Here is a 24874-nt window from a genome sequence, read left to right on the forward strand (position 1 = left end):
CTGTCAATCTCCCTCGGACTGGGGCTCCATGCAAGATCTCACCTCGTGGGGTCTCAATGATCCTAAGAAAGGTGAGAAATCAGCCCAGAACTACACGGGAGGAGCTGGTCAATGACCTGAAAAGAGCTGGGACCACCGTTTCCAAGGTTACTGTTGGTAATACACTAAGACGTCATGGTTTGAAATCATGCATGGCACGGAAGGTTCCCCTGCTTAAACCAGCACATGTCAAGGCCCGTCTTAAGTTGGCCAATGACCATTTGGATGATCCAGAGGAATCATGGGAGAAAGTCAAGTGGTCAGATGAGACCAAAATAGAACTTTTTGGTCATAATTCCACTAAACGTGTTTGGAGGAAGAAGAATGATGAGTACCATCCCAAGAACACCATCCCTACTGTGAAGCATGGGGGTGGTAGCATCATGCTTTGGGGGTGTTTTTCTGCATATGGGACAGGGCGACTGCACTGTATTAAGGAGAGGATGACCGGGGCCATGTATTGCGAGATTTTGGGGAACAACCTCCTTCCCTCAGTTAGAGCATTGAAGATGGGTCGAGGCTGGGTCTTCCAACATGACAATGACCCGAAGCACACAGCCAGGATAACCTAGGAGTGGCTCTGTAAGAAGCATATCAAGGTTCTGGCGTGGCCTAGCCAGTCTCCAGACCTAAACCCAATAGAGAATCTTTGGAGGGAGCTCAAACTCCGTGTTTCTCAGCGACAGCCCAGAAACCTGACTGATCTAGAGAAGATCTGTGTGGAGGAGTGGGCCAAAATCCCTCCTGCAGTGTGTGCAAACCTGGTGAAAAACTACAGGAAACGTTTGACCTCTGTAATTGCAAACAAAGGCTACTGTACCAAATATTAGCATTGATTTTCTCAGGTGTTCAAATACTTATTTGCAGCTGTATCATAGCCTACAAATAAATAGTTAAAAAATCATACATTGTGATTTCTGGATTTTTTTTTTTTTTAGATTATGTCTCTCACAGTGGACATGCACCTACGATGACAATTTCAGACCCCTCCATGATTTCTAAGTGGGAGAACTTGCAAAATAGCAGGGTGTTCAAAGGGTGCCTATAGCCTGTTACATGATTATATATTCTGACACATAAACCGCATAGAAACCATAAAATAATTAGACCAACATTTACTTGCATCAAGCAACTCTGTTGGTATTTGTATAATTAGTATTAATATAAATTAAAAAAAAAATCAATTTTGTTACATTTAATTTATTGCCACACTTTAATATGTGAATTATATTATCAGAAAACGTAATATTTAGCATTATCAGGCTTTTATTTGTGCTTAAATGGATAAAACAAGGGCGCTGCACACTCAGCTGCTCATAAACATGGCTGCTATAAATTTGATCTGCCACAAGATGGCGCTGTTTTCGACACGCTTGATGCTTCGAATCTTTTCCTAAAACATTCAGGGGAAAGCCTCAGTGCTTCATGAGCCTTCATTTGCCCATCCCTAGAGTAATGGTAGTGTACTACAAAAATACATTGCTGAAAACATATCACCTAAAATAAAGGCAGGTCGGCAGCCATGTTATGACCGAAAAGCATACATGTAACACCTGTGGTGGTAAATGATTGGTCTGAAAGATGGTCAAATATTACCACAGCACTCATTCACCACATTACAAAGGGTGGACAAATTGAATAATGGAGAGCAGCTGAAACATTGATCAAACCCTTTTGTTCAAGAATGTAAACATTTTCCACTCTGCAAGCCTACCATATGTGCACTAGAGAAACAATGATATTAACATGTATTTTAAAGGACAGAGCGAAAAGCAATTGCTTAGACCTGCATAATTAAAGAAACCAATTAGCCTGGAGTTATTTTGGTTTGTCTGATGGTCCTAAACAGTTGCCACATGGCTAGTTGTTGTTAGTAGCGCATGGAAAAAGGACAATTTTAAATTTTAAATACTGAAGTTCATAATTTTGTATATATGGGCATTGTTTTCAGGTGGGAAAAGATGTTACTAATACTTAAATAAATAAATAATTAGTAAAAAGTAAGGGGGCACAGTGACTCAAGTGGCTGGTTTCCTCCATAAGCTTACGTTCTGCAAGTGAACAGTGCTTGTAGCACCATCCCAATGAGGCACAAAATCACTTTCACAGACATTTTGACTGTTCCCTGCTGATGAAATGACCTAACTCAACCCGAGCTGCTGAGTCTTTGGCCATTTTCAAGAAACTGCTGAATACGCATCTTTTTCATCAACACTTGACCCACTAATACTAACATTTTCAATTCTTAAAAAAAAAAAAAAAAAAAAAAAAAAAAACCTTCCACCATGTACTTTGCTAGACTAATTGGGACTAGTCACAGCACTTACATATATTTGCCCTATTGTTGGTTTGATTGCTCCTATTGTTCTCCTCATTTGTAAGTCGCTTTTGATAAAAGCTGTTTGGCACACTAGCTGTTTTTTTTCCGCAGTGTCAATGCCTTTTCTTTTACATGGGTTATGTGGCTAAAACACATTTCCTATGTAAATCCATTGTGCTTTTATTGTAGCGTAATACATAAACAATAGTAGCAGTGTGAATGTGCTTTATTTTAAACTGATTTCAAACCCACCTCTTTTCTCTCACAAACTCGTGTAGGATGTACATAACCATGAAACGCGTTCCCATCTGAGCCTCACTGCATGCCATCGAGACAGGAGAAAACAAAACGGTTTTGCACAGTGATAATGTGCGATTTAAAACATGAAAATGCATCTGATATGTCATGTCAGCTAAAAGGGAAAATAAAACCCAGAGGTGTAAAGTTTGCCTGTTCACGGGGTCAAGAAAGAAGGATCCCATTTCCCTGGTCTTAGCATCTCTATACTGGCTCCCGGTGAAATTCAGGGTTGTTTTGAAAACTCAGATTTTTTTTTTTATTTATTTTATTTTAACTTCTGTTGTTTTTGAATGAGCTTTATACTGGTAAATACTGGTTGATTTGACTAAAATAAAAATAAAAACTGAACACCTCAAAATTGCAATAAATCAAGGTCGACACAACAGACTCTTAAACTCCTATAGACACTCAGACACTCAAGTCTCAGTTAAGCCCAAATGCTCTAAAAGGGCATAAGTAAACCCCAAAACAACTCCAATATAACAGATGGAAAATGTTCAGTAAAATTAAAAAGTCAACGCCTTCTTGCACTGGGCTGCTGGTTGAGACTGTCCTCGCTGCTAGCTTGTTGTGCTGTAACATGCTGAGAAAGCAGGCTAATGCACGGATCTAAATGCAGGGTTTTTAATAAAGTAACGCATTAAACAGATAACAGACCTCAAGGATCAAAAGAACAAAACCACAAGGATCACAATCAGAAGCAACCATTACATGTACAACAACTGACAAAGTAACAAGTGAAACACAAGGATACACAGGGGCAAACAAGCTTAAGGTAATGAGGAAACAAGATACACCTGGGGAGACTAATCAACATGAAAAACTACAAAGAACTACAAAACATGGCACAAGACAAGAAACAACAAAATGTCCACACAAGACAAGGGGAACACAAGACCGGAATCATGACAAGCATGATGACGTACTTGATTAATCAAATACGTATTTGATGTCCGACGCATGCACGGAATGGGATGTTTTTAACACGCCTGCATTAATCTTGTTTTTAATGTAATGTAAACTAATGCAGAGTTAAAGATAGAATAAATAGATAAAAATGGTTGTGTTTCGTTAGACAAATTATTCTGTGATTTTAAATCATAGCTTTAACGTATTTAAACTTAAAGCAACGAGGGCATAGTGTTTTGAATAGCCTAACCTAATTAATTTAATTTGGTCCTTGGAAAATATCCATAACTTTTGTCTTAATTTGTTAGTCTGTCTTATAAATAGTCTTCTGTGTTATTTGTTTCATAGTTCCGTAAAAGCAATGTGGCATTTTTTCATTCATGAATGAATCAAAAAGGAATGGAATGAATGGAAGTCCAACAAATTCACAAACTGTCAGGTAATATGAATATAATGAAAAAAATATAGCAAGCAGCCATTATCGGGACCAAGCGCAAAGAAGACAATAAGACATGCCAACATGGCTGGGAGTGTCAGACCAACTGCAGCAAGGAGCAATTAAAGATATTTAAAGATAAATTTAGACAAAATGGCTGAAAAACCATATACATTAACTAAAAATATGATTTAATGGATTATCACTTTCGACCAATAGGTGGCTATCGTCACGAAATCCATAACTTTTAGTCGGCACGGTCTGGAGATGATACGATTTGATGTTGGTGAAAATCGGACAAACGGGGTCTAGGAGAAGTTCGAAAAAGTAGGTTTTAAAGAAAATAAAGATGGCGGACAGGAAGTTTGGCTGACTATGGCAAAAATTATATCTATGTTTTTAGCATAACCCAGGGAATCTATTAAGACCAGTGTCATTACAATAGGCAAAATTATTCAAAAGCTATTAGCATTTTTGGAAATGTTTTAATAAATGTTTTGGCGCTGCCCCAAAACTATTTAAGTACCTTCAAGGTACTTGGTGCCAAGGTGCCGATGACTCATACCAAGTTTGGTAACGATACGCTAATGCGTTCATAGTATAACATTTTATATCACAATACTGTATTGAAGTCAATGGCAATTTCATGTTTTCTTCTATTATAGCGCCAACAAGAGGCACAATCCCCAAAAATTTTTAATGTGTCTTCAGAGTGAGCCCATACATGTGTCAAATTTGGTGAAACTCTCTCATTTCGCTTTATAGACATTTATATGTATAAACACACAACATTTTTTCAAACTTCTGACAGTGGTTTTGTCAGATATTGGCTTATAACGGTTTCGAAGATATTGGCAAATGTTTTTTTAAAGCGCTAAATCACAACGCTACACAAACCGGAAGGCGTAACCTAGCATGTTTGGTATCATTGGACTCGGCAAGGATTCAGGAACCTAATGAGATGACTCCCAGCCAGCAGCCATATCTCCCTGTAGCCCAAGACTGGTTGCCCACTGAAGCTAAGCAGGGCTGAGCCTGGTTAGTACCTGGATGGGAGACCTCCTGAGAAAACCAGGTTGCTGCTGGAAGAGGTGTTAGTGAGGCCAGCAGGGGGTGCTCACCCTGTGGTCTGTGTGGGTCCTAACGCCCCAGTGTAGTGACGGGGACACTATACTGTCAAAGAGCACCGTCCTTCGGATGAGACGTTAAACCGAGGTCCTGACTCTCTGTGGTCATTAAAAATCCCATGGCATTTCTCGTAAAGAGTAGGGGTGTAACCCCGGTGTCATGGCCACACACCATTGGCCCTTACCAATCATGGCCTCCTAATAATCCCCTTACATTGAATTGGCTCTATCACTCTCTCTCCTCTCTCCACCTATATCCGGTGTGTGGTGAGCGCACTGGCGCCGTTGTACTGTGGCTGCCGTCGCATCATCCAAGTGGATGCTGCACACTGGTGGTGGTTGAGGAGAGATCCCCTGACATGATTGTAAAGCGCTTTGGGTGTACAGCAGTACATATGAAAGCGCTATATAAATGCCCGATTCTATTCTATTCTATTCTATTCTCCCGTGAAAATCAGTCAACCACCCCCAGAGTTATAAGCATTTGAAGATTTTATTTTACCACTAGGTGGTGCTGGTTCGAAACTTCTCAAGCTCCTTCAGGGCATCGTACTGATGACCCATACCAAGTTTTGTAAAGATATGTTCATGCGTTCAGAAAATACAGCATTTTAGTGCAAAATTCAAAATGGCCAACACCCAAAATGGCTGATATGGAAAAATTGGATATCATTTGACTCGGCATGATGCCCCAAATCTAACGAGACCACTTATATGATTTCTGGACAAATTGTTCATAAGTTATAACAAAAAATATCAATTTTTCGTATCTCCGGACCAGTAGGTGGCGCTACGCCGTAACGCAGGATGTAGCCTCAAGTACCAAGTACCAGAACATGTACCAAGTTTGCGTTGCGGAGATACAGCCTTACGTCTGTTTTTGGAAGCTCTATGTAAAATTAGTTTGAGCAGTATTCCAGAACAGTTTGAAGAATCGGGATGAATTCCATAACTTTTTGTCAACATGGTCTGAAGATGATCCGGTTCAATTTTCGTGATAATTGGAGCAACGGCCTAGGAGGAATTTGAAAAAGTAGAGTTCTCTGAGAATTCAAAATGGCGGACAGATTTTCATGACGGAAAATGACTTCATAGGGTGCAATCGAATCGTCTTGAGCTAAGGAAGGATAATTTTGTTTCTAGCCCATACGGTTCAACAGTTATTAGCATAAACATGAGTGAAACTTTGGACCGTTGGTGGCACTAGAGGGATTGAGTTAGAGACTCCAAATTTGCTATGGTGACATGTCAGACTATCCTCTATCTGTGTGCCAAATTTCAAAACTTTCCTGCAAGCGGTTCTATGGGCTGCCATAGACTCCCAGAGCGGAAGAAGAAGGAAGAAGAATAATAAGAACGCCAACGATTTCAATAGATGCCTCCGCACCTTCGGTGCTTGGCCCCTAAAAATCATATTGTTTATTTTTTTTAGGCAAATGAAATCCCTAGAGATAGATCAACGTTCTAGTAACTAAAGACATTGAATATGCATATAGCATTGAATGCTCTACAAATAATTATTATTAGTTGATAACAAAAGATATTAATTAGCCTACATTACACTTTGCATGAAAAATAGCAATGTGTCATTATCCAGAGAGCGCTCAATCTCTATCCCCATACACAAAAGAAATATATTTTCAGGATATATTTTGGAATATATGCAAATATTTGAAATTGGCCCAATAAATGTATGTCATACTTATATTTCATATATTTTTGTTATATTTCAGAATATATTTCAATGTATTTTTTTCTGTATGGATCCCCAAAAGTGTAAAAAATATATGTGGCACATATTCCAAATACATTGAAATATATTCTGAAATATAACAAAAATATATGAAAAATAAGTATGAAATATATTTCAAATATATTTCTTTTGTGTATGGGTCTAGGCAGATTTTTTCCTTCAAAATATTTTGAAATTGTGTGTAGTTAAACACAGGATCTCTGTTATTGTTTCGAGTGTTTTAGACGATGGTGTGAAAAGCAAATGAGTAAAAATTTAAGCTATTAGTCATGTGAGCCCATCTTTTCTTTCATTTTAATGTCATTTTTTGTTTTTTGTATAATGTAAAAGGTAATCGTGCATATGCGGTTTTAAACTTTAATGACGTAATCGAAACCTACTACAGAGCATGCGTGTTAAAACGTCAACTACGTACTTGATATCAAGTACGTCATTGCGCTACAGCCTGCAGCGAAGACTTCTTGACAAGTTAGGGTTAAAACTAAGTTAGGGTGAATTTTTTTTATAACTCATCCGTTTAAATTATATTAAGCCTTAAAGTTCTGCATATTTAAGGGCGTGGCCACTTGAGTGACAGGTGGATTGCAGCTGCTGCCACTACTAGCCGTTTGTCTGCTGTCTGTAAGCGTCACGTCACCTCAGCTAATCCCGCCTTTTTGCTCATTTTCGTTTATCCGGGAGTGATGTGCGGTGACGCTACCAAGATGGCGACGTCCGGCTCCGCCCATTTTGGGCTTCAAAAATGCTCTTCAGAAACCTACGGGTGACGTCACGGACACTATGTCCATATATGTGCCATGCAAAATGTAAGGAGTAAAGGCATTACAAATATATGGGAGTAAAGATATACTTATTCAATAATGTAGTAAAAGTAAAGAGTAAAAGTTTATCTTTGACACTCAGTAAAACTATAAAGTATCCAACAAGATACTTAAGTACAGTAACTAGTTAAATTTACTTAAAAACGTTACACCACTGATAAAACCAAGATTGTAAGGTCAATTTTAAAAAGACTGCATATTTCATTTGCTTATCTGCATCATGTAATGTGACCTTTAACTGACATTAGAGAACATTCACATTCAAATTCAACTGTGAACATTCAAATGTGTTGTTAAATTACTGAAATATTTACTTAAAATGTTCTAGGTTAAGGGATTCAGCTGAGAAAAAATGTTTTGGAATCTCTGCTATTCTTAAAGCTGTACTTCCATGTTGGTCTTTTGACTCCATAGGCTGCCAAAGGGGTTGAAAAGAAGCATGTACAAACTTGTACCATTTTTTTTTTTTTTACTATGAAGCAACACCCATGTTCACTTGGACTTTGGACAACAGTTTTGTTGAATGTGATAAGTTTAAATACAGACATAAACTTTATTTATTTATTTAGCTTCAGAACCTGGATTTTACATTGAACAATTGTGTAGTGACCCAACACTTACCAAAATTGTAAACAACACAAATTACCATAAACTGCATGACATGCACAAACTGTGATTTACCAGCTAAGCACTTGAAATGTGTTTGAAACTCTACAATAGTATTAATATTAAAACAATAGTAAAACTCTGATAAAACCACTTCTCCATAATAATCAAACTATATTAAAAATAAAATCACGTACCTACTGGAATCCTACGGCAACCCTAAAAGCTTTCTTTCGTTCACATGGGGAAAAAATGTACACTAGCTAAACTAGTTCCACAGTCTGTTGCCTAAGCACTTTGTCCCTTGCTGTAGAAATAGCCCCTCCCTCACAGCCATAAAAGGGCAGCTGTGAAAGGGCATGTAATTAAAAATGGTTAGAAGCAGCTGAGGCTTTTGTAATTTTTTTTATATAAGCCTACTTCATTTACCTCAGGAGTTTTTTCTATGTGGGTGCGAGTGGTAAAGAAAGTGCATGACTTGAGACTGCTACAATTCAACTATGACCATGGATTAACAACACATTTAACCAAATCAATATTTCAATATCAATATTCATATGGCTTGTCATGAACCGTGACAGTATTGAGTGCACAATGCAGGAGAATACAACAAAAACAGTCTTTAATTGTTAATGTTCCAAGGGACACGCAGGAGAATAAAAGAAATCCACATGAAACACCATCCCCTTCGTCGTTACACATAGATGATACCAGACCATGAAAAACAGGAAACTGAGGGCTTAAATACACAGAGGATAATTGACTAGAACACAACAAAGGAAAAAGGGAACACAGAGCATACATGTAATGACAGTTACAGGACAGCTTAAAAACTACGGCAATAGTCATAATAAACATATGGTTTGATTCTATTCATTAGATACATAATGTGCGTTTTTAGTGCTGTCAATCGATTTAAAAAAATAACTAGATTAATCACATTTTTTGTTCTGTGATTAATAGCAATTAAAAACACTTACGTTTTTTTATACATTTTATAATAAATTCATTTCACAGTTAATCTCCAATGTATGAGACAACATAAAGACAGTTGTTTAATGGCATATTTTTATGAATGAAGGCCAGTATCACTGATTTTTGTTTACATTTCTTTTTACATCTCTTAGGCTTCAAAAATATATAACAACTTTTAATTTAAGTGAACTTCAAACAATCCTCACATAAACCCATAATACATGTCATATTTACCTGTGTCTAACAGGTAGAACATACAGAAATTGTCTAGGTAGATTATAAAGAAATTGAATAGTTATCAAACAATCTGCACATAAATTATCAATTAAAAATAGATTAATCCTTATTAAAGCTACAAAATCCGTATTAAAGCTACAAAACTTTAGTCAAGAGCAGTGAGTCCCTTTCGAAAGAGAACTCGCACTGCATCAGAGCGCTAAGGGGAACGCCTCACCGTGACTGATGACTGAAACTGTATAATCACGTCAATCGTATTCAGCCATGACGTCATCCTCTAGCACCACCAGGAAGTGTAAAAGGGGCGCCTAGAGAACATGTAATCCTCTTTTCGTCTTCAGGGACTGTTTCACTGACACTTTGGCTGGAAACAAGCGCTTTAGGAAGTGTGCCGACCCATGTGAGACCTGGTGATACTCACGACCTACAGTATGTGTGCTTTGCTAATATATGTTTTATTGACTGGGTTATTCGGCCTCCGTTCCCCTCCTGGAAAGGATGGGTTTCCCTTACGGTGTGGTGAAATTGCTACAGGGACTCTGTTGCTACTTGTTCACGGAGTCTCTGGTAGCCCAGATCTGAAGTCAGCTAATATTTGAGTAGTGATAAGCACAGGTAACAGGTTTCCTCCCTGTGGGCTTAGAGGCGTGGTTAGGCTTCCTCTCACTCAAGAGAGTTATCTGCTGAGGCCTCCGCTATCTAGAGCTCGACAGAGTGTCTATAAATTTGTTTTTATAAATTTATTGTTCTTTTTTCAGGTCTCCTCTCATGCGAGAGTCATCATACTGAGGCCTCCGGCCTTAGAGCCCCATGCAGGCAGCCCGGCCCTGCTGCAGGTAGAGGTAGATAAGGGGTCACTCTCTTAAGTGCCATATAGTTTTTTGGTCCTTCGCCTCTTGGGCTCTGAGCTGGATTTATGTAACATAATTGTTTTCTCACAATAGAAAAACTAGTTTAATGGTGCGTTCACACCGGACGCGAATAGCGCGTCAGGCGGGAGTGATTTCAATGTTAAGTCAATGCAAAGACGCGTTACGCGCGTAAAAAAATTCCTGCGGCGCGAATGAGGCGTAGAGCGCGGCGCGGTAGACGCGAATACACCTCATTCGCGCGAATGGCGCGAATTGAGCGTCTGGCACGTTAAGCGCGTTACACGCGAATTATTTTATGTAGTGCTTTTTGTGCATTCACGCGTTTGACGCGAATTCGCGTCTGCCGCCCGAGTTGAAAAATCTGAACTTCTGCATCAATTCACGCCGCGTTAACCAATCAGGAGCCTGCTTGCTGCTGTCACGTGGTGAAGTGACAGTTTATAATGTTATTTTATGTTTGGCCTCAATAAATTATTTTGTAATATGACTAAAATGCACAACAAAGCAAATCTTTTACATAAAAACTCGATTTCAATATATGAGAGATACTCATTTTGTATTGAATGCTATTTATTCCATATCTATTCTAGATTATATGAAACATTATTAATCTAATGTAAAGACAACAAACACAATTTAGTGTATAAAAACTATTTAAAAAAAATCACAGGACAGTTTTCACTTTTGGAGGCTGGCTCCATTTATTATCAAAACAAAAATAAATGACAGATTAGGTGGGTGCGGGCGAGGGTGAACCTCGCGCCGGGCTGTACAGCGCAGGCTCGTCAGGCAGTGACCACTCGAGGCCGAGGCCTTATACGGCCTACGCTGTCCTCGTCAGCGTCCTCACCGTTAGGTCCACCAAACCTAGTTCCTGGAGCAAATTGTGAAACTCCTGAAACCCTCCGGAGGGTCTGGTGGACCCGAGTACAGCGACGATGTCCCCTACGCAACTGTTTCTGCTCTCCAGATTAATGCTAATGCTAATGCTCGATAAACATCTAAAAAAAGATGGCCGCCAACGGGTTTCGAAACTTTCGCCTCTGACGCGCGTGAAGCGTGAACTTTCGCTCTTGACGCGCGAATTAACACAAAGTGGTCAAGCGTATAACTAGACGCGGCAGGCGCGAATTTGACGCGCTATTCGCGTCAGGTGTGAACGCACAGTAAGACCACTTGGGTGTGAGTATGGCAGGCCTCCTCTTCTTAGAGTCTCTCTGTTAAGGCCCCTGCTCCCCATAGCCCTGTGGAGGCGGATTACGTCTCTAAATTTGAGACAGTGGTCTCTCTCCCTCTCACGTAGTACTCCCCTAGTTAGCAGGGTATTTCTATAGAGTGCTCCATCTCACGGATTTTCGCCGAGTAAGCCTAGTACTCCCCTGGTTCCCCTGGGTCGTTATACAGTGTACTTCACCTCTGGTTGAGTTTCTAGCAGGCCCTCATAAAGTTTGGGCCTCTATACTCCCAGTAGGCAGGTGTGTTAAGGTGACAGGCTTCCAGTGTTAGCCTCCCTTATACGGCCAGGCTTCCCCAAATGCAGACTCCAGTACTCCCCTTAGTCTAGGGTCATTATGCTGAGTACGTCTCCAGCGGCCATATTTCTGAAAAAGCACATAAGGATGTCGTAGGCTTCCTCTCATTTTGAGAATTGTTATGGTTAATTTCTGTTCGGCAGTACACGCATGCTCATGCATCTACTGTATCAGCTAACAGTATCAGCTGTACTGGAGTAACATATACTCCGGGATATTGGTTTATTTAGAGTCAGAGGGACTTTCGGGCAGGTCCGAAAGCAAATAACTTTAGAAAACTGGGGATCAGTGCTGACTCAAGACGCAAACTATTTTTAACGATTCAGTTCGATTTAGTTACCGGTTTAAAAGAACGATTCGTTCACGAACCGGACATCACTACCGTTTTGGACCATGTGAGTTCGGTTGCTCAAACGCTCGAGTTTTATTCTGTTTTTCCATTAAGAATGAAATGGCTAGAATGCATTCACATCTCTACTATTGATTCCAACGTATCATCACCTCGGATTCGCTTCCATGGTGCTGTCAAGTATGACTTGCAGTCTGTGTTATTTTGATGTGTATGTGCATGCATTCACGTGTGATAGCATTACCCTGCCACTCTTGATTCGTCACACACAAGTACAGCTAAACATTAACATAATATTCAGTCACTGCATGGAGTGCGTGTGGTCGAGCAGTGTGGCGAAAATATCATCCTTAATATCGAGTCAGAAAACAAAATGAGTAACACATGCAAACGTATACTCTTAATACGGAGCTAGGCCAAATTATCCGGTTAGGGTTCCCTAAAAAGAAACGGAACTCCCATCTTAGTGTAAGCTTGCACTCGATTGGGCCAAAGCCGGCATCCGACCAGCGCGGAAGGTTACTGTCTTTTTCTCGAGGCAAAGTATTTTTTGATTAAATGCAATACATTTGAATATGTATTCTCTCGTTATTACATCTGACTCCATAAATGAAATGGTTTTAATGATATCTGTGCATCAATAAATGTGGGAGAATGTTTGACTATTCCTTTTAACTCTTTAATGAAAATAATGTCAAAGTCAGTTAGAATAATCAAATGTAACAATTTATTTTGTCAGGTAAATGTGTCATGCCAATTTCATAATCAATTCAAAGATAATCGATACAAAACATCAAATGCTCTGGAATAAAGAGAAAAGATGCAGACCTAATATTAAAAAAGAGCAATGTCCAGCAAATAGGACATCCAAAGAGACATGGCTGGGGTGGTTGGTTCCAACCACAATTTTAGAATAACCTTTTTAGCAGCAGTAAGGGCAGCAGACAGAATCCTCCTTTGATTGACAGACAGTGACAGTTAAGAATCATCAAGCAAAAGAAAAATCAAAGGGTCCTTTTGGATTGGAGTCCTCAGAAGATCTGTCAGTAAGTCCTGGACTGAAGACCAGAATGGCTCAATTCGAGAACAGTCCCAGAACATATGCATATATGTACGTACCTAAACTTGCGCTGCTACACAGGTGACAAAAAGGATTAGACCAGGGGTGTCAAACTCAGTTCCTGGAGGGTCACAGTCCTGCAGAGTTTAGCTTCAACCCTGATTAAACACACCTGATCAGCTAATCAGGTCCTTCAGGCTTATTTGAAAACTGCAAGTGTGTGTGTGTGTGTTGAAGCAGGGTTGGAACAAAACTCTGTAGGGCTGTGGCCCTCCAGGAACTGAGTTTGACACCTGTGGATTAGACTTTCTTTTCATTTTATACAGTAAACAGGGAATGGCATATGCCTTATAAATTAACTTATAATGTATAATTTGGTGAGCCAGATTTTTTGAGGTAGCAAAACAATTCCCCCAGTGTCCCAATCAATCACAGTGTTAAGCTGTCTCTTCCAGAAGTCCTCAGTCAGAATTTTGAGTACTGTCGTACCACAAATGATTTATAAATTATACTCACAATACCTCTAGAAGCCATACTGGAATCAATCAATTGTCAGTCCTGCTTCAGCCCGTGAGCCTGCTCCAGAGCCTGTGAGTCCGCTCCATAGCCCGCTCCAGCTTGTGAGAGTCCGCTCCAGAGCGTGCTTTAGTCTGTTTGTCTGCTCCAGAGCCCGCTCCAGCCTGTGAGTCTGCTCCAGAGCCCACTCCCTCTTGGACTTCTTGTTTTTAGGAGTGTCTAGAAGCTGCTCCTTTGAGGGGCGGGGGCAGCTATGTCACATTCACCAGCTGGAGTGCCCTGATTGTCCAACAGAGGGCACTCCCCACTTGTTTATTGCCATTCAAACATGCACTACATTTCCATCATTCCTGATTGCTGTCAGCTGTGTCTAATTAGCCTCATTATATCTTGTTCTGGGTCTTTAACTGTAAATTTCCCAACAGCAGCATCATCATCAGTAATCCTTTGGCTGCGCAACAGTATATGATCATGCTATCATTCATTCAAGTGCTATTAAACCATTTGAGATGCAAAAATAAGAACTTAAATAGGTAATAACAGTTGTGAAGGTTCAATGCTTCCATAGGAGGAGCCTGATTCAACTAACACTCTCACAGTCGAATCTTCGCAAAGGTGTTATCAAATGAGGATCATGCCATTTCAGCTATATGGGGATGCTCAATGTCTGATTTCACTTAGAGCTACCTGTTTTCTGCCAATAAGTTAATATACAGCCTATATGATAATGCTGTAAATAAAAATGTGAAAATAAAGAAGCTTTTAATAAATATTTTTAACGTACGTGAATAAATCTAACCACCCCGTGACAGATTTAAGTTTCACTTCCCTTGATCAGTGAACGACAGAGCAGCATCTTGGCAGAGCAACAATGTCTGGGATAAGAAAATCTAAAGTGTGGATGCACACCATCAGAAAGGATTTTCTCCAAGGCTGGATTTAGCATCAGGAAAACGTCTCAGGTTACGACTGTAACCTATGTTCCCTGAGAACAGGGAACGAGACACTACGTCAGAATGACGCTATGGGGAACGCCTCAGGCGTGACAGGTGTCTGAAATAAATATCAACTCACGTCAATCATGTTGACCGGCGACAGCCCGTGAATCATCAGCTTGATTGATTAACGCGCGACCTGGATGTATAAAGGGGAGCCTTGCACACATGACAACATCCTATCGTCTGAAGGGACTGTTGCAGGCAGGCCCCGAGGCATGGCAGGAAGACGTAGTGTCTCGTTCCCTGTTCTCAGGGAACATAGGTTACAGTCGTAACCTGAGACGTTCCCTTTCGAAAGGGAACTCTACACTACGTCAGAATGACGCTATGGGGAACGATATACCAACGCCACCATGCTGAGGGGAGTGCATGCCCAAAGGCAGTGACAACTGTCCGAACCAGTAATTCAGAAAACACTGGAACCACTCACCCTTAGGTCACATCGGGCTGTCAGTGACAGCACTCCCTACCGGTCATCACCCAAGCTAATGAACCAAGAAACCGCCAGAACATAGTTAATGGGGGGTATATCTGGGCCAGCTCCAAGGCTTAGGACCACAGCTTCCAAAAGAAGGGGTCCCTTCTAGGGAGTGTGGCTAGGGGGCCCAAGGGACTCCCAGCCAGTCACTATTCAGGGGAGCGTGCCACCTGAAATACCACCAGGCAGGCCTGACCTGGTGTCACTACATAAGACACTAGAGTCTGGCCACTTCCTGTCTGTCTGAAGACAGAGCCTCTGGACACTTGCCTTAAGAAGGCATCCAACCCGAGGGACTGCAAAACAGGCAGTGAACCACTCAGCCCGGATCTCAGAGACGGGAAACCCTGGAGAGTATGACTCAGCATAGTGCTTTACAACCCTTGCCAGCGAGGGGAGTCTCTCTACTCGATCCATGGATCTACCCAGTGTTTGTGTTTCAAAACACTGAGGAGGCCTGTGAGGGCCTAAAGGGAGCTACCTCCAGGAAGGCCTGGTAGGACCTCTAACTTGGCGACCACAACATGGGGGAGCTTGTATTCAACCACAATATGTGGGAGCTTACCTTCAGGAAGGCCGGTGAGGCCTCTGACCTGGCAACCACAACATGTGGGAGCTCATATTAGGAAGGCCGGTGAGGCCTCTAACCTGGTGACCACAGCATGTGGGAGCTCCTATCAGGAAGGCCGGTGAGGCCTCTAACCTGGCGACCACAACATGTGGGAGCTCATATCAGGAAGGCCGGTGAGGCCTCTAACCTGGTGACCACAGCATGTGGGAGCTCCTATCAGGAAGGCCGGTGAGGCCTCTAACCTGGCGACCACGTCATGTGGGAGCTCCTATCAGGAAGGCCGGTGAGGCCTCTAACCTGGCGACCACAGGATGTGGGAGCTCACTTTCAGAAAGGGAATAAAGCGTACAGCGCACAACCCTTACCATAAAAAATGGAAATAGAAAGTACATGAAAGAAAGTGCATGTACTTAGCCATTCTGAACCCAAGAAGGCCTGATGAGGCCTCTAACCTGGCGACCACAGCATGTGGGAGCTCATACTCGGGAAGGCCGGTGAGGCCTGTAACACGGTGACCACAGTGTGTGGGAGCTCATCAGAATGTGGAAGTTAGCTAGAGAAAAACATCTGTCGTAATAAAGTGACGACAGGAAGTATCTAGAATGGGACCCGAAGAGAAAGACCAGGGTCTGAGCCACATAGGAAGGGACAGAAGCGATACGCGCATGACCCTTACCATAGAAAATGGATTTTAGAAAATACACAAGACATAAGTCGTGTGACTTACCATAAGCATGGTATAAAAAAGGTACGGAACGTATGTACCAAAAAGGAATGAAGTAAAGGTTTGCTCGTACTTCATCACTCTAAAAACACAGTATGTGTGAGCCCACATTCGGGAAGGCCGGATGAGGCCTGTAACCTGACATGTAAAAGCTCAAAACCAGGAAGGCCTGGTGAGGCCTGTAACCAGGGAACCACCTTACGTGGGAACCTATAATCAGGAAAGCCAGAAGAAGCCTGCAACCTGATAGACACAATACGTGGGAGTTCTCATTCAGTACGGCCTGGTGAGGCCTGCCACCTGACATGAAAGAACTCATAACCAGGAAGGCCGCAGAGGCCTAAAGCCTGGTGACCACTAATTGTGGAAGGTTAAAACTCAGGAAGGCCGGTGAGGCCTGTGACCTAACGACCACCGCACGTGGGAGCTCAAATTCAAGAAGGCCTGGTGAGGCCTATAACTTGATAATCACAGTAAGTGGAAGCTCACAGCATGTAGGAGCTCACATTCAGGAAGGCCGGCGAGGCCTGTAACCTGACATGTGAAGACTCCTAACCAAGAAGGCCTGGTGAGGCCTATAACCTGGCGACTACAGTATGTGGGAGCTCATATACAACCACAGTATGTGGGAGCTCATACTCAGAAAGGCCTGGTGAGGCCTCTGACCTGATAACCACAGAATGTGGGACTGTCTGGTCAAGGAGGCCTGTTAAGACCTACTACCTGACCATCGAAAAAATCTTTAGATTTACTCCCATAACATTTTGCCCCAGACTCTAAAACAGGAGATGTGGTCTGAAAAGAAACAGAAATATGTTAATTTCACATTTTACAAAAAGACCAGAATTACACCTGCTCTTTTTGTTCACTGCTCATTTTTCAATTAAAATGCAGCCAAAAACACTGGGTAACGCGATCTGGATGATGGGCTGAATTACTAAATATCTAACTTCTTAAAAGTCAGATAATATTCCATCATTTTAATTCATAGAATTAAATGCAGCCATACTCACCAGACAATACTGTTTTAACATTTATACGTTCTCGTAATCTACACACTGCCTCGGCAAGCGCGAGAAAAGAGCCGTTAAAAAATATTTGGCTTTCATCCCTCGAGAAGAAAGTCAACAGTTGCGAGGTTGAAACATCCGACAGCGCACGGATTTTTTCTTTCTCACGCGCGCCGAGATATTTCTTAATGAACACTGCCAGCACCCTCAGGAACTGACTGTGAACGCCTCGTACCCAAACAGTATTGTTTCACAGATCGCACGCACCACAGCTCAGATGCTGAACCCTCCTCCCTCGAGAAAAGGGTCCGCGAAAGCGGAGCATTTTTAAATAAAAAACGCTCACAGTTTGCACAAGAGGCTCTCTCGAGAGCCTCCCGCGCGCTTCAGCGATATTCTCAATACAGACAAACAGTCCCTGAAGACGAAAAGATGTTGTCATGTGTGCAAGGCTCCCCTTTATACATCCAGGTCGCGCGTTAATCAATCAAGCTGATGATTCACGGGCTGTCGCCGGTCAACATGATTGACGTGAGTTGATATTTATTTCAGACACCTGTCACGCCTGAGGCGTTCCCCATAGCGTCATTCTGACGTAGTGTAGAGTTCCCTTTCGAAAGGGAACCATAATCACACTTCTCCCGGCCAACGTTCACAAGTTGGTTTTCCTCGGGGCATTCCACTTTAAAACGCTTAACGTAAAAAACGCTTAACGTGGCTTAATGTGTTAAGACAGTATTGTTAAAGGCACTATGTAAAAAGTGTACCTTAATATAACAGCTTCAAAATCATTTCGATTGTAAACAAACTCGTAGTAGGGCGAATCATCCCGAAAGCAAAGCCTGGGGGGGACGCTGTGGGAAAAACCATAGACAGTAAAAGAAATAGACACAGCGACCCCATTGGATTCAACGGAGAAAAGTGAAGTCAATTAGAAGCACTCACTTCCTGATGGCTGAGCGTACTGCGCAGACTCAAACTGAGCATGACGACGTAGATGTGACGTGAGCAACTCATCTGTCTTCTAGTAGCTGTATCATTCCCTTCCGAAACTTTCAGAGACGGAGAGTGTGAGTAGGAGGTGTCCATGAGCTAGGAGCAGGAGCAACTTTTGCTAAGTATTCTGATTAATCATTTTGTCATTTTGCCTCCATGTCCCCCCGATTGACCACGAGCTTCTCCTCCTGTCCATACGGTAATTTCTCTACTGTGCGACAGAGAGTCGCGTGGTTATGACGCAATCGTTACCCTATTTTTACAAAAACTGCTTCTACGGGGCCATAACGTAAGATACAAGGTAATGGAGCCTTTTATACATTTTCGTGTTTCTTTAGAAATAAATAATGGACAAATGGAGTCTTTAAACGCCTCAGATGTAAAGTTATTCGCTGTCAAAGTGACGCCAAAATGAATGGGAGTCAATGGAATGCTAACAGCAGGTGATGGTCTGCTAATCAATGGCGGCCCCCGGGGAAGCTTCAGTTTTTTCTGAAAGATTACCCCCTTTGGAAAAACCAGCAATGCAAGTTTGAGAGCTAGCGCCTGACAAATCTCGCGAGAATCACGACTTGCTTTACGGCATGACGTCACATACATCAACAACATATGAAGCAGCCTCTATGGAAGACACTAGCATGCATTTCAAACTTGAATCATGGCAGAGTCGTTGAAGAAAACGAGAAACTGACCACATTTGGAACCGGACAAGAGTCTCACTCGGTCAGGCTTTCACTCTTTGGCGAGAGCTAAAAAGCAGCAATGGATGGAACAGCGATGCTGACCTGGCGTTCTTGTTAATGGATTAGTAGACATCTTCAGAGGCTATCTGTGTTTGTTCAATGCTTTGTAACGCGTTGTGCCAGGAGGAAAAATATGGATAGCTCATAGATTAAGTTATTACAGAGGCCAGACAGACTCACGGAGGCGATTGGCATCTCACAACTTGCACTTTATTCCCCAGTCGAACTCGTGTAACTGTCTGTCACACGTTCTACCGTCCACAGCATTACTTGATAAACAAAAATAGGATAAGAATGAGCATCAAACAGAAATAACCCGCATACATGGGGTGTTCGAGGTGCACATACAATACAGACTGCCGACAGTTCAACAGGGCGCACGCAGCTCTTAAAGGGGCCACACCTTATTTCCACTCGTTACAGCTTCCATCCTACTGAACAGGTACCGGTATACAGGGGGAGGGGATTAGGCCGTGAGTGCAGAGACTGCTCTGCGCAAGTGGTATTTACAACAGTAATGTTAAACACAAATACTCCACAGCGACTCTAGGGCTAAGACCGAAATCATTTATTTTCCTCCCAAGAAAGCGCTTAATGTGGCTTAATAGGCTACTAAGACAGTGATATTAAAAGATAAAAATTCTGTACATAGTACGTACCTTACGATTTTCTATGGGAGGAAAATGCAAAATGTGTAATGTAACGCGTTGCGTTCCTATTCTGGGCTCATCTGCTTTTCTGTAGGTGATCATATATATTATGCAGGTGAACAGAATTAGATATTTTAATATGACCGCGCACACAATTGAAAAGACTCAAACAGACTGAATTTTTTTTCCGATCAGGTAGGGTACAAGTGATTTCACAACATTTCAGCTGGTTCTAATTAGATTTTTGGATGCTGTGAACATGTTTAGCTAAAAGGCTGCCACTCCAGTTTAGGGTTTATTGTTCCCTTTCGTCCTGGGAACTCCGACGTGTCATTGAGGGAGTTCCCTGACGAATTGGGATCACGCTAGGGAGACCAATTGCCTACGAGTGAATTAAATTGGGTCCCTGTGTGCTTCAGCACAATAGAGAGAGTACTTTCTTCCTGAAAGAGCAACACGAGTGAAGATCGCGTCCTTTTTAGTGTGTCATCGAGGCGATGGCCACGTTCACTGTCTTGCATGACTGGTTGATGGCCACGATCACTGTTTCACATGCCTAATCAGTGTGTTGAGACTGTGTTCATGGGTGGTTCATGTTCTCTCATGAGTGCATGACCACGTCGGCACGTTGTTCAAGAAAGCGTAAAGGCTTGAGCCGCTCAGCGTGCCGTGTGCCGTCGAGGCTTTCGGATGAGATTCTGGTCCTTCTCATGAGGGACCAAGCATTTCATTCGGGGGTCCAGGGGAGGACAGATGTCGATTGCTACATTGGAGAGAGGGCTGTTATACTCTGAAAATGATGCTGAGTTCCTACTATAATGGTGTGTTCTCATGCTGAAGATTCAGACTTGACAGCCACACTTGGGCTATTCTAAAGTGCCTGGATGGGTGTGAAAAATGTTGGCAGTATGGAAGCATTTTGGTGCCAATATGGCAAGCCAAACATGCCTAAATCTGCAGAAGTTTTCCCTCTCTCACTACCCCTGCACATTCAGTGCACGTGGGTAGTTCTGACTCGGGGTGGAGCTGCGCTTAGTGACTGACCGTGATTAGTCACAGCGCTGGCCCTCGGTCAGACGATGTCCACACCGGTGGTCCAGAAGCACCTCAAAACCAGCCCGCTCGGAGTTCGTTTCCCCCCAGCAAAAGGAAGGGAAATGACCCTGAGAGGAGCGACCCAGAGTATGTGACGTCTTCTCTTCGGGAGTGTGTGTCATCACCACTCCTTCCCCCCCTTCCACCTGGAAGCAGGTTGGTGTCAAGTTAAAACGCCCAGACCCCACTCTCGGTCGCTACAACGCCACCAGAGCCGGGTCCCTGTCTTCCACCTCGCTGCCCCTCCGCGGGTACGCCGGAGGCGAGGGTAGGCTCTTTGGGACAGTCTCTAGAAGCCTGGCTAGCGCTTCCGAGTCCGTCCCGATGGCTCATCCACACCATCCGGTTCAGCTATGCAATTCAGTTTGCACACCGGCCTCCCAAGTTCAGAGGCATCCACTTCACCCGTGTGCGGTCAGTGGATGCCCCTGTCTTGCGGAAAGAGATCGACGTTAGGACGCGATCGAGCCGGTCCCTCCTGCCGAGATGAGGTCCGGGTTTTACAGCCTCTACTTCATTGTACCCAAGAAAGGCGGTGGGTTACGACCGGTCCTGGATCTGCGAGTTTTGAATCAGGCCCTGCACAAACTCCTGTTCAAAATGCTCACGCAGAAGCGCATTTTCAAGTGCGTCCGTCCCCAGGTTTGGTTTGCAGCGATCGACCTGAAGGATGCATACTTTCACGTCTCGATTCTTCCTCGACACAGACCGTTTCTACGGTTTGCGTTCGAGGGTCGAGCATATCAGTACAAAGTCCTTCCCTTCGGGCTGGCCCTGTCGCCCCGCGTCTTCACGAAAGTCGCGGAGGCGGCCATTGTTCCCATGAGAGAACAAGGCGTTCGCATCTTCAACTATCTCGACGACTGGCTCATTCTAGCTCACTCACGAGATGTATTGTGCGATCACAGGGACATGGTGCTTCGGCACCTCAGTCGGTTGGGGCTTCAGGTCAACTGGGACAAGAGCAAACTCTGCCCCGTGCAGAGGATCTCTTATCTCTGTATGGAACTGGACTCCGTCGCCCGGACTGCGCGCTTCACAGAGGAACGCGTCCAGTCAGTGCTCACCTGCCTCAGGTCCTTTCGAGGCAGGACAGCTGTTCCACTGAAACAATTTCAGAGGCTCCTGGGACATATGGCAGCCGCAGTAACGCCGCTCGGCCTGTTACATATGAGACCGCTTCAGCGCTGGCTTCACGATCGAGTCCCGAGGTGGGCGTGGCAGAGCGGCACATTCTGGGTCAAAGTGACCCCGCACTGTCGCCAAACCTTCTCCCCTTGGTCGGATCCTGCGTTTCTTCGGGCCGGAGTGCCCTTAGTCCAGGTTTCCAGGCATGCTGTGGTTTTCACGGATGCCTCTGCCATGAGTTGGGGGGCCACGTACAACGGGCATGCAGTCTCGGGTCTGTGGACGGGGCCCCAGCTGCATTGGCACATCAACTGCCTAGAGTTGCAAGCAGTACGCCTAACCTTGTGTCGCCTCAAGGGGTTTCTCAGACACAAGCACGTACTGGTCCGTACGGACAGCACTGCGGCCGCTGCGTACATCAACCATCAAGGTGGTCTACGTTCCCGTCGTATGTCGCAACTCGCCTCCCACCTCCTCTTATGGAGTCAGAAGCATCTGAGGTCGCTTCGTGCCGTTCATGTTCCAGGGGCGCTCCACCGTGTGGCAGACGAGCTCTCACGGCAGCCCCCCCTTCCAGAAGAATGGCGACTCCATCCCCAGGCGGTCCAGCTGATTTGGAGTGTCTTCGCAGTCGCACAGGTAGACCTGTTTGCCTCTCCAGACACGACCCATTGCCAGTGGTTTTACTCCCTGACCGAGGGGACCCTCGGCACGGACGCCCTGTCTCACAGCTGGCCCCGGGACCTGCGCAAGTATGCGTTCCCCAGTGAGCCTTCGCGCACAGACACTGTGCAAGGTCAGGGAGGACGAGGAGCAGGTCCTTTTGGTGGCCCCGTATTGGCACACCCGGACTTGGTTCACAGAACTCATGCTCCTCGCGACAGCCCCTCCTTGGCTGATTCCTCTGAGGAAGGACCTTCTTTCTCAGAGAAGGAGCACTCTATGGCACCTGCGTCCAGACCTCTGGAAACTCCATGTCTGGTCCCTGGATGGGACGCAGAGGTTCTAGATGGCCTGCCACAGGCAGTGGTAGACACCATCACTTCCGCTAGAGCCCCCTCTACGAGGCGCCTCTACGCGTTGAAGTGGAACCTGTTCGTCATGTGGTGTTCTTCCCGTCAGGAGGACCCCCAAACTTGCCCGATCAGAGTCGTGCTTTCCTTCCTGCAAGATGGGTTGGAGCGAAGGCTGTATCTCTCCACCCTCAAAGTGTATGTTGCTGCAATAGCCGCACATCACGATGCAGTTGAAGGTAAGTCCGTGGGGAAGCACGACCTGATCATCAGATTCCTTAAGGGTGCTAGGAGGTTAAACCCACCTCGTGTTTTGCAATCTGTACCCTCTTGGGACTTAGCTCTGGTACTTAGAGCTCTTCAAAGTCCTCCCTTTGAGCCTTTGTCGACAGTAGAGCTTAATATCCTGTCCATTAAGACAGCGCTCCTGTTAGCTTTGGCCTCTTTCAAGAGGGTCGGGGATCTGCAAGCATTTTCGGTCGACGAATCGTGCCTAGAGTTCGGGCCGGACCTTTCTCACGTTGTATTGAGACCCCGGCTCAGATATGTGCCCAAGGTTCCTACCACTCCCTTCGCGGATCAGGTAGTGAACCTGCAAGCGCTGCCCCAGGAGGAGGCAGACCCAGCCCTAGCTTTTCTCTGTCCCGTCCGCGCTCTGTGGGTTTATATTGACAGAACTCAAAGCTTCAGGACCTCAGATCAGCTCTTTGTCTGTTACGGAGGCCAGCAGAAGGGAAAGGCTGTCTCCAAGCAGAGGTTAGCCCACTGGCTAGTGGATGCTATCACCCAAGCGTATGAGTCTCTGGGTGAGCCTTGTCCTCCCAGGTTGCGGGCTCACTCTACCTAGAGGTGTTGTTGCTTCCTGGGCTTCCTGACAGACATCTGTAGAGCTGCGGGCTGGGCGACACCGAACACGTTCGCTAGGTTCTATAGCCTACGTGTGGAACCTGTTTCCTCCCGAGTACTTGCTACGGCCAGTGGTGCAAGGGAATAGGTTGTGTCGGCTTGCTACGCCACTCCGCCTCTCGGCCGGATACGTGCGTCTTTTGCTCCGTTGGCGCCCAACGTCGGTGAGCCTTGTGAGTTCCTCCATTACCCCTCCGGTGCCAGGCGTGGCGGACCGCCCGGTGCCAGGTCTGCTACCTCTAGTAGGGAGTTGCTAGTAGACTGGGTGTTTTTCCAGTGGTCTCTACGGTGACCCATGATGCCACGTGCAGTTCAGCCGTGTCTTCCCCTTGACAGATTTGTTCTGTCGTCCCTGTTGAGTACTACCCCACTGGGCTAGTACATATGTGTATTCCAGGCCTTCCTCAGGCAGGCTGGGGCTTCCGCAGCGTTCCCCCCCTTTTTTAATGGGTTAGGGCACGCTTTCCCAGTGTTATCCAATATCCACTGAGCGGGTCTTGCGGAACAGCAGTGTGATTCCCTAGCTAGCTCCCGCAACTTATTCAAGAAACTGCTGCAGGGTAGCTTAGCTGGGCGCTGGAAGGGGCCAGCACCATGGCGTTTTATCAGAGATCCCAATTCGTCAGGGAACTCCCCCGATGACACGTCGGAGTTCCCAGGACGAAAGGGAACGTCTCGGTTACGTATGTAACCCTGAGTTCAGGGAACGG

General features: G+C 44.3%; 1 long non-coding RNA gene across 1 annotated transcript in view; it reads right to left on the reverse strand.

The window, feature by feature from the left end:
* LOC311295372 overlaps window positions 1–24874 on the reverse strand; it is a 383037-nt gene that overhangs the window by 210228 nt on the left and 147935 nt on the right. The gene's annotated exons all lie outside the window — the stretch shown is intronic.

The sequence above is a fragment of the Rutilus rutilus genome (assembly GCF_951802725.1).
Source record: "Rutilus rutilus genome assembly, chromosome: 8".
Classification (NCBI taxonomy): Eukaryota; Metazoa; Chordata; class Actinopteri; order Cypriniformes; family Leuciscidae; genus Rutilus; species Rutilus rutilus.